Source organism: Tachyglossus aculeatus, unplaced genomic scaffold (assembly GCF_015852505.1).
Source record: "Tachyglossus aculeatus isolate mTacAcu1 unplaced genomic scaffold, mTacAcu1.pri scaffold_148_arrow_ctg1, whole genome shotgun sequence".
Lineage (NCBI taxonomy): Eukaryota > Metazoa > Chordata > Mammalia > Monotremata > Tachyglossidae > Tachyglossus > Tachyglossus aculeatus.
In genome coordinates this window covers 194,991-204,737 of record NW_024044871.1, presented here as the reverse complement: position 1 = coordinate 204,737, position 9,747 = coordinate 194,991, and the positions used below count along the sequence as shown (strand labels likewise).

General features: G+C 50.8%; 1 non-coding gene across 1 annotated transcript; it reads right to left on the bottom strand.

Annotated features, from left to right (window-relative positions):
• Nucleotides 1-812: 812 nt before the first annotated feature.
• On the bottom strand, nt 813-950 carry LOC119923141. The gene has a single exon (XR_005448780.1). It is a non-coding gene; the product is annotated as a small nucleolar RNA SNORA7 (small nucleolar RNA).
• Between the last annotated feature and the right edge of the window lie 8,797 nt (nt 951-9,747).

Sequence of the window (9,747 nt, the reverse complement as noted above, 5' to 3'; positions counted from 1 at the left end):
GTAGATGGCCGCCGCCTCCTGGCTCAGCGGGGGCCTGTTTGCAGTAATGTGTTCAGCTGGGACGTTCTCCCTGCCCTTCTGCGGGTCCAACACCGTCCCCCAGTCCTTCTGTGACGTCCCCCCTCTACTGAAGTTCACCTGCTCCGAGAAGCACATCGCCATCGATGAGACTGTGATTTTGAGGACAGCCTTAAGTGTCGTCTGCTTCATTTGCATCGTCGTCTCGTACGCCCACATCTTCCGGGCCGTTCCGAGGATGTCGGCCGCCGAGGGCCGGGCCAAAGCCTTCTCCACCTGTCTGCCTCATTCATTCATTCATTCATTCAATCGTATTTATTGAGCGCTTGCTGTTTGCAGAACACTGTACAAAGAGCTTGGGAAATACAAATCGGTAACATATAGAGACGGTCCCCACCCAATGAATCCTAGAGCTATGCCATTAAGAGATATTCTAGCTAGGGTTACCTATAACGGAAAGGTCTAAGCTAAAGCGTCAGACAAATTTGATTTACCTGTGCTGGGCAGCAGCGGCATGGGAGAGAGTCAAAGGCAGGTGGACAATTGATCAAAATGTGGTTCAAAGACAACGGTGGAGACTCAGGATTTCACCGCGTGAAAGGAGGCGATGGTAACCACTTCTTTATGTTTACCAAGAAAACTCTATGGACACACATACCAGAATGACTACTCCATAAAGTCTTGTTGGTAAACACATGGCAGTGGTTTACCATTGCCTTCTTCCATGCAGAAAATTTGAGTCTCTGCCCTCGACTCTCTCCCGCGCCGTTGCTGCCCATCACAGGTGAGTTTTGACTTGTAGCAGATTACCTGCAACTCGCTAGCCACTATCCAAGCTAGGAATGGAATGGGTAGGCCTCTGCTTGACTTTCCCTCCCGTAGTCGAGACTGGTAGAGGACTGGAAAGTCTCCAGGTGCGATCCCTAGAGGGGCTGAGGATATTAGTTTGAGTATAAAATAACTTCTAGACTCGTCGGAGGCAGGACACGGTCTCTATCCTACACGGGGCTCATAGTTTCAGCAGTGGGGAAAACAGGTCTTGGGTTTCCATTTTAAATATGAGGACTCTGAAACTCAGAGAAGTTAAGTATGCTACCCAAAGTCACACAACAGGTAAGTGGTAGAGCCAGACTTAGAACCCAAGTCCTCCGACTCCAAGGACTGTGCCCTTGCCACTACACTATTCCACTGCTACGAGACTGTGAGCTTGGAATTCCTTGGCAGCAGGAATCATTTGTACTAGTACTTTTGAACACTGTAGGTGCTCAGTACGTACAAATGACTGATTTACTCATGCAGAAATTAATGTTGATTCCTTTAACGACGCCATCAAGGCCCGTAAATTGAAGTCTTCCCTCTTCCTGTGCAGGGAGTCGGCATCATCACCCAGAAATGTCCAACATCTCCACGGTGAGGGAATTCCTCCTCCTGGGATTCTCGGAGGTCCAGGAGCTGCAGCTGGTCCATGCCGCTCTGTTCCTCCTGGTCTACCTGGAGACCCTGACGGGGAATCTCCTCATCGTCGTCATCATCGCCCTCGACCGGCGCCTCCACACCCCCATGTACTTCTTCCTCAGGAACCTGGCCCTCATCGACCTCTGCTACATCTCCGTCACCGTCCCCAAATCCATCACCGTCTCGACTAACTGCCGAACCATCTCCTTCTTGAGCTGTGCCACTTAGCTCTTCCTGGTGGCCCTGTTCCATGACTCGGAGTTTTTACTCCTCATGGCGATGTCCTACGGCTACTACATCGTCATCTGTCTCCACCTGCACTACTAGGTCATCATGAAACCAGGCGCTTGTGGGAAGATGGCAGCCGCCTCCTGGCTCAGCTGAGGGCTGTTCGGGGTTTTGTTTTCAGCTTCGACCTTCTCCTCGTCTTTATGCGGGTCCAACCTTGTCCAGCATTTCTTCTGTGACGTCCCCTCCCTGCTGAAGATCATCTGCTCTGAAGACCACTCCACCATTGACGTGACCATGCCCTTTGCGCTAACCATAGCTGCTGTAAACTCCATTTCCATCGTTGCCTCGTACGTGCGCATCTTCCGGACCGTTCTGAGGATGCCGGCGGCCGAGGGCAGGGCCAAAGCCTTCTCCACCTGCCTGCCCCATCTCATCGTCATCACCGTCTTCTTCTCCACAGGCATGTTTGGATACCTCAAGCCTCCCTCACACTCTTCCTCGGTGTTCGACCTGCTGATTTCCGTGTTCTACGCCGTGGTACCCCCGGCCCTGAACTCCTTCAATCCTTCAGTCAATCAGTCACTTTTGCTACAGGAACGAAGCATGCTGTCTGGGTTGTAGTAGCAGAGTAGCAAGGTGAAATGGAAGGGAACAAGTTATTGAGGGCTTTAAACCCAGGGGTGAGGAGTTTCCGTTTGATGCAGAGGTGGATGAGCAAACGCTGGAGATTCTCTAGGAGTGAGGAAACATGGACTGAAACCATCACCTCGCCCCCTCCTACCTCACATCCCTTCTCTCCTTCTACAGCCCACCCCGCACCCTCCACTCCCCTGCCGCTAATCTCCTCACCGTGCCTCGTTCTCGCCTGTCCCGCCATCTACCCCCGGCCCACGTCATCCCCCGGGCCTGGAATGCCCTTCCTTCAAGACCCTACTGAGAGCTCACCTCCTCCAGGAGTCTTCCCAGACTGAGCCCCTTCCTTCCTCTCCCCCTCGTCCCCCCTCCATCCCCCCATCTTACCTCCTTCCCTTCCCCATAGCACCTGTATAAATGTATACATGTTTGTACATATTTATTACTCTATTTATTTATTCATTTTACTTTTACATATCTATTCTATTTATTTTATTTTGTTAGTATGGTTGGTTTTGTTCTCTGTCTCCCCCTTTTAGACTGTGAACCCACTGTTGGGTAGGGACTGTCTCTATATGTTGCCAACTTGTACTTCCCAAGCGCTTAGTACAGTGCTCTGCACACAGTAAGCGCTCAATAAATACGATTGATTGATTGATTGATTGAAAGTTTTTATAGAAAAATGATCCGAGCAGCAGAGTGAAGTGTGGACTGGAGTGCAGAGAGAAAGGAGACATGGGAGGTCAGCAAGGAGGCTGATAAAATAATCAAGGTGAGTTAGAATAAGAGATTGGATTAATGTGGTAGCAGTTCGGATGGAGAGGAAAGGGCAGATTTTAGCGATGTTGTGAAGGTGGAACCGACAGGACTTTGTGATGGATTGAACTTGTGGGTTGAATGAGAGAGAGGAGTCGAGGGTAATGCCAAGATTATGGGCTTGTGCGACAGGAAGAATGGTGAGTCATCTACGGTGATGGGAAAATCAAGGGGAGGATGGGGTTTGGAGGGGAAGAAAAAAGAAAAGATTGATAGGCACGTTTCCTGCCCACAAGGAGCTTACAGTTTAGAGGGGATTGATCAGACAACAGGGAGACACGACAGGAATTCTAACACCCACCCTGCCACTGACCAGCTGTGTGACCTTGAGTGACCAACTTAACCTCTCTGGGCCTTTCTGTAACATGAGGATTTAAAATATACTTTCCCTTATATTCTGAGCCTCTTACGGCCAGGGGATTATTCTGAGCTAATCATTTTGTTTCTACTCAGCACTTGTTACAGCCTTTTGCATTTAAACTGTTAATAAAGACTATAATGATAATGTTGATTTTTAGAATTATGATAATTAACTATGATTATGATCAGGAGCCCATGAATATATACTTCCTGGGTTAGATGCAGCTACCCCCTGCAAAATCTTGCAGCAGTATATTTAAAGCGATCTTGTAATTGCCTTCCAGGGTATCTTCCAGAAGAGTTGATAATAATAATAATAATTATTATTATTATATAATTATAATTATTATTATTATTGTTAAATTTGTTAAGCACTTTCTTTGTGCCAGGCACTGTACTAAGCACTGGGGTGGATACAAGGAAATCGGGTTGGACACAGTCCCCTGTCCCATGTGGGGCTTGCAATCTCAATCCCCATTTTACAGATGAGGTAAATGAGGCCCAGAGAAGTGAAGGGACTTGCCCAAGTGTCACCCGTAGTCCGGGGACGGGTTCGTTCAGTGATCGGCGAGGCTAGAGAGAGAGAGAGGCCGGGGACGGAAAAGACTAAGTTTTATATAAAATTTATTCCGCGAGGTGAATTGAATTTATGTAATTGTTTAGGCGCAATGGATTGAGCTTCCCTTTCGGGAGGAATATAATCAATTAGCAATATTAGAGATTTCCTACACGGGAGGAACGCAATCATCCGTTAATCGCGCGTGGGTGAGTTGGTTAACTCTCACCCATGTGCACTTCCCACTCGGGAAGAATCCACTTACTTTCCCACATTGGAAGAATTCATTACATTACCCGTGCACGTGGTGGGTGGCTAGCTCTGACAATGTGCTCTCCCTACATGGGAGGAATCCACTCATAATTCCCATCAGCAGCGGGATACCTGGGTCCCACCCACGAGACACTCACCCATCCCGCGGCCCTTGCCTCAGTGTGTTGGTTCTGGTTGTAGAGCGGGCATCTGTCCTTCTGGGCAGGGAGAGACACGCGGGCTGCTGCTGCTGCGGCTGCAGCGGCAGCTCCTGCTGCTGCGTGTCCTGGTGTTCTGACCCCGAAGGTCAGAGGCGATAGGTATTTATTGCCTGTGCCCCTAGGCCATTCCAGCTTCCGGCCTCAGTCTATCCAATCTCTGCCCTCTCCCCTCCTCCATACCTAATTTGATTGGCACAGGGGCGAGGGACACCTTCTGTATTCCCAGCTTGGGCTGTCAATCTAGCAGATTTGGTCGTGGGGGCGGTATCCCACCCTCACTTCCGAGTTCCGCCTGCTGGCTCAGGTGGTCACGAGATAGCTTTTGACCTTGAGATGGCCGATACCCAAGGGTCACCTCGGGGCATACCACCCCTTGGCCCTCGCCATCCGTGCCCACCTGACCCCACCTCTTCCTGCATCCCCTCCAGGTCGCGTAGTGGTGGGGTTGCACTGGAAGCCGTGCCTTCCGGCGCTGTCCCTCCCCTGACCGCATGGGCTGATAACCTCCCTGGCTTGCCACGGGAACCAGAAAAGCAGATCCATGGGTTGGGGCAGAGGACATTTCCTATCCCATGGTCAGGGGCAACAGAAGGTGGCGCCCCACCCTCAAGGCGTGCGAGTAGGAGGTATGGAGGTATGGAAGGTGGTCGGTGGCCCACCATGGTTTTGAGGCACTGCACTGAGGAAAGGGGCCAGGGATGGTTGAAGTGGCCGCTATCCACAGATAGAGCAGTGTAACACTGGGACAGATAACAACTTCTTCCCTTACTAGCACAACGGTCTTGAGATAGCGCACAGACGAAAGAGCTGGAGGCGACTGTGTGTTTGTCGCACCTGTGTGAAAAGGGCCAAGCAACAGCAACTTAGTAACCAACATTCTCCCACTAAGCCCACCGCCAGGAGCAAAAATAGCAGCAACCCCTGGAATAGTGAGTTTCCCTCCTCAAGTCTAAAGAGTCCATAGAACCAGTACAAAACTCCTCTGGTGGTGGGGACTCTTCATTAGCTGCATGGCACACTGCCAGAGATCATCGTGTCCAATTGTTCAGAGTCACTGGAGTGAAGGGGCGAGAAGCAACGGTCATGTTGAAACAGGAATAGGTCGCCTGGTAGAAATAGGTTCCCTTCCCTGATGATGTCACATCATGGCTGAGACTGAAGACAGGCAATCTGGGAGGCAGTGATGATTCCTTTGCTGGGCCTGTCTGGAAGTCAGGCAATCCTGACCATAGAATTGTGAGGCAAAGAAGTACCCAGGAGCATCATATAGCCAGATATGATTGATAAAGTTTGAAATAATAGATTTTCCTAATAACATTAAACAATTATTCTTCACTCATTCTTAAAAACTACTAAAAATTTTAACAAATTTTCCAATTATTCTTCTGTTGCTTTCCAAATCCTTGGGATATGATGACTAAACCTTTTCAGTCCCTTAAAAGGAAACAATCGCAAAGACAAAGTAGACATCCAGATCTGTACATATGTATGATACCGAATAACATACAGCTGCTTTTTGCCCATTAGCTAGGCTATAGCAGAGACAGCATGCAGAACTTGCATTGTCAACCCTGAAAAATGGAGATTTTATATTAAAGACCATATGAACCACTTTAACAAAGACGAACAAGCCCCAGTTCTAATACATATAATTTGGAATATGCAGCAATTAAATCTGGACTTTGCGTGTCCTAATATTTAACACGTTAAGTGACGAGCAGGCCAAGCAGTTTCACAGAGTGATGTGTCGTCATTCCCCCTCTCCCAGGCGTGATGTCTGCAAAAGAGGAGGGTCTAGGTCTTGGAGGATCTCCAAGCCTCTACCAAAGTTAGTGGGCAGCCCTCATTGGGATTAGCTGCACAGGTTTGCCCAGTCAGATTCATTTATCATTTCAAATATATCAAGATGACATTTGTATTTGATCTGCTTTTACCGTTTGCTAAGCTAGAGAAATTTAAGGCAATGGCATTTCAGATATAATGATTAAATCACCACCCCTCCAGTTGTTCCTAGGCTGGGAGAACAATGGCAAGTTCAGTCCCAATTCATTCCTAATGACCGCCATTGTAGTTTCTATGGGGAAGTGCCTTAGACTGAGAAAGGCAGCCATTCACTAGGAGGGAGGCAACCCTTTGCTAGAGGGAGGTGCCTTCCCTCAAAGGAATTCCCTTTTGAGCTCCCATCTGATAGCTCTCGCCCTGAAGGCAAAGTGGTTAACTTTCCTACCACCATGCTTTAGCTTGCAAATTTCTTGAGTAGCTGGGTGCTCAGGTGATGGGAAGGGTCTCCCGTTTCCCAGTAACCCCAATTATGGAATTATTTCCTGTAATTGATGGTTGGCCTCCTTGCCAAGCATCCTTCCTCATCATAGATACCCGGGCCCTGGTGTCTACCGGTAAGACTTTCCGACGATCATTTACTAGGACGGTCATATGACGGGGGAGGGGCACCCGGGTTGCGAGAGGGCCGCGGCCGCCGTCCAACGGCCGGGCCCGCCGGATTCCCCTTCTAATTTCCCCGCTCCGTGGTGGTTGGGGCCGTTGGTCTACCTTCCTGAGTGAGCAGCTTCAGGATATGTGTGGGCAGCCCATCCAGCTCGTCCATAGGAAATCCCCGCTCCCTTAACTCCCTCCATATGATCACCCGTTCTCCTGGGCCCAACCTTCCTGAGCCGACCCGCTGTGGGGGTCGGTGGGTATCCCTTTTACTATTCGTTGGAACCGGCTTTGCCCTCCTGAACCCCAGGCCTTTCCTAATCATGGCTGCTACATGCCGGGTAATCGGCATCTTAGGGGACTGGAATAGGGACCAGTCACTGTTGACCACGTTGGCCAAAGTGCTCCAGGTTTGTACCCCAGTGGCCCTATCCCTCAAACGGTGGGCCAGCCCGCGCTCCGGCCCTGGGGGTACACCCATTACTATTGCACGAAGTAGGCCCTCTTGGGCGGGGAGGGACCAGGGGCTTGGTTTCTGAGTTTTCTCCATCTCATCCAGGAGTTGTTCAATTCCAAGCACCCGGAGATGCTGGTTTAATGTAGCTGGGTCGGTCCAGCGTAGGATTCCGGCCCTTCCCTGTTCACTCCGGGGGACTGTCCGAGCCCAGTGTACCGCGAGGGTCCAGAGGGTACGACCTTGAGTGTGAGTGTGGGTCACATCCACCCCTGGGCCCAAATCGAGGCGGCTGCTTTCATTTGGGCTGAGGTACAGCTGGGCCGCCGCTCCCTTCCATACCCTGGCCAACCAGCCTATCACCGGCTCCCCGGGGTCCCGGGAAAACTCCTTAGAGAGCTGCCTGAGTTCAGTGGCTGTGAAGTGAGTAGTTTGGGTGGTGACCTTTCCCTCAGGATTCCGCTTTTCCTTGACAATAGGATAGAGGGGCTTGGGCTGCCCCTCAGGGTTCTGCGGGGGCACCTCCCAATCCCAAGGGGAAGAGGCTGGTTCCAGTTGTAGTAGAGGATCGGGACCCCGCTTCTCCTCCCCAGAGGGATTCTTCCCACCCAGCTCCGAGTACATGACCCGCTCGATCTCCTGCTCAGTTACGGGAAGTTTTCTCTGTGCTTCTAACTCCTTAGCCACCCGGGGTGCCAATTTCTGCTCTAAAAGTATCGCCTGCTGCATTTTTACATCGGCCGCTGTCTGCAGTAAGAGGCATTTCGCCTCACTTTCCTTTGGTTTTGCCTCTAGGGCGGCCCTCTCCAGCCGCCACCGCCGGCGGTCCTGGGCGGCGGCCTGCAGCGCCGTTGCTAGGAGACCGAGGAGGGCGGTCTTTCCTTTCCTTTTCCTGATTTGGGTAGCCTCCCGCCAATTACAAAATTCCCTCACCAAATTGGCCGGGTCCTCCCAGTGCTTCTCCACCCAGCGTCTGTCCCATCTTGGGGTTTTCCATCCCTGATCCGCGAGGAATTCAAAAAGCCCTCTCGGCTCTCTGTCGCCTATCGCCGATCCCATCCTCCTCGCCATTTATGTCACCCGTCGTCCGGGGACGGGTTCGTTCAGTGATCGGCGAGGCGAGAGAGAGAGAGAGGCCGGGGATGGAAAAGCCTAAGTTTTATATAAAATTTATTCCGCGAGGTGAATTGAATTTATGTAATTGTTTAGGCGCAATGGATTGAGCTTCCCTTTCGGGAGGAATATATTCAATTAGCAATATTAGAGCTTCCCTACACGGGAGGAACACAATCATCCGTTAATCGCGCGTGGGTGAGTTGGTTAACTCTCACCCATGTGCACTTCCCACTCGGGAAGAATCCACTTACTTTCCCACATTGGAAGAATTCATTACATTACCCGTGCACGTGGTGGGTGGCTAGCTCTGACAATGTGCTCTCCCTACATGGGAGGAATCCACTCATAATTCCCATCAGCAGCGGGATACCTGGGTCCCACCCACGAGACACTCACCCATCCCGCGGCCCTTGCCTCAGTGTGTTGGTTCTGGTTGTAGAGCGGGCATCTGTCCTTCTGGGCAGGGAGAGACACGTGGGCTGCTGCTGCTGCGGCTGCAGCGGCAGCTCCTGCTGCTGCGTGTCCTGGTGTTCTGACCCCGAAGGTCAGAGGCGATAGGTATTTATTGCCTGTGCCTCTAGGCCATTCCAGCTTCCGGCCTCAGTCTATCCAATCTCTGCCCTCTCCCCTCCTCCATACCTAATTTGATTGGCACAGGGGCGAGGGACACCTTCTGTATTCCCAGCTTGGGCTGTCAATCTAGCAGATTTGGTCGTGGGGGCGGTATCCCACCCTCACTTCCGAGTTCCGCCTGCTGGCTCAGGTGGTCACGAGATAGCTTTTGACCTTGAGATGGCCGGTACCCAAGGGTCACCTCGGGACACCAAGGTCACACAGCAGACTAGTGGCAGAGCCGGAATTAGAGTCCGGATCGACGGATCACAATGATTCCCTGCATTGCTTTGATTTTTCCTAAAATATTGGGGGTAGGAGGGATAGCCATACACCTGTAGAATCCCGATCTAATAACCGAGACAATTCAGCCTCCCAATTGTCCCAGCTCTGGGTGATTTTATCCAGTGTGCTGACCAAATATTCAATTAGATGATCTTCTAATAATAATAATAATAATGGCATTTGTTAAGCGCTTACTATGTGCCAAGCACTGTTTTAAGCACTGGGGAGGATACAAGGTGATCAGGTTGTCCCACATGGGGCTCACAGTCTTAATCTCCATTTTACAGATGTGTTAATTGAGG